A 1,003-nucleotide genomic window follows, 5' to 3' on the forward strand; every position below is an offset into this window, starting at 1 on the left:
CTTCTGGGAACTAGTACTGAGCTACTACTGTAGGCTGAAATTCTGCATCCTTCTTTGGTTTATTATAGGACCCAAGGAACATGCACCCAGCTCCTCGTTGGGTCCAGCATCTTCTGGGAACTAGTACTGAGCTACTACTGTAGGCTGAAATTCTGCATCCTTCTTTGGTTTATTACTTTCCTGTGTTTGCTGGTCATTGCCTAGCTATCCTAGAGCATTCCCAAAGAGGATGTTTCATAGCCCTGCCCCTCAGCATTTAAACAGCATTTTCGTATGTAGAAGACTCCAAAGCTTATCCTGCTCTGCCCTTGGTTCATGTGGCTGTGACGGTCTTGGATAAATGTTCTGACTTTTCCACGTAATCAAGCACTCACATTCAAGCCCCAGGTCATCGGGAAGACACATATTCAGGACAGGTAATCTTGTGGTTTCTTTGCTTAACTCAGAGCAGGATTAAGGCAGGAATGATATCAACATTACACTGAGTAAGTCAGTTCTTGACAGTCTGAGGACAGAGTTCCAGATGTTCTCCAGAAAACTCTGGAAACACCAGTTGAGTCAAGCACGTTCTACAGGTAGCGGTTCGTCCTTCACCGTCTCTCTGGGACTGCTCTACTACAGAGAGAAGGTTACCTTCTTTCCTGTTTGGTCTAAGCAAACCTTGCCACTCAGCACTCCAGGTGCTGGTGAATTAGTTACTAGCTTGGAGAGATTTGATGCTTCTTACTCCTGATCTGGGAGTCCAAGTGGACTGTGAGCAGCACCTTTTGGGACTTCTGAGCCTTCCTTTTACAATCCAGAAAGACAACCCCATAGCACAACTATCAGAGGTAAAAATCAGAATCATTCTACCTAGTGCTCTGTTCCCTTGCAAGAGTAGAGTTAGCAGGAAGTATGAGCTTAGTAAGCTCAATTTGAACAGACATTTCTGCTTCATTTGCCTAGGGCTGATAAATACTATTTTTTTCAACAAATATATATATACATATATATATGTATATAT

The sequence above is a fragment of the Microtus ochrogaster genome, linkage group LG10 (assembly GCF_000317375.1).
Source record: "Microtus ochrogaster isolate Prairie Vole_2 linkage group LG10, MicOch1.0, whole genome shotgun sequence".
NCBI lineage: Eukaryota > Metazoa > Chordata > Mammalia > Rodentia > Cricetidae > Microtus > Microtus ochrogaster.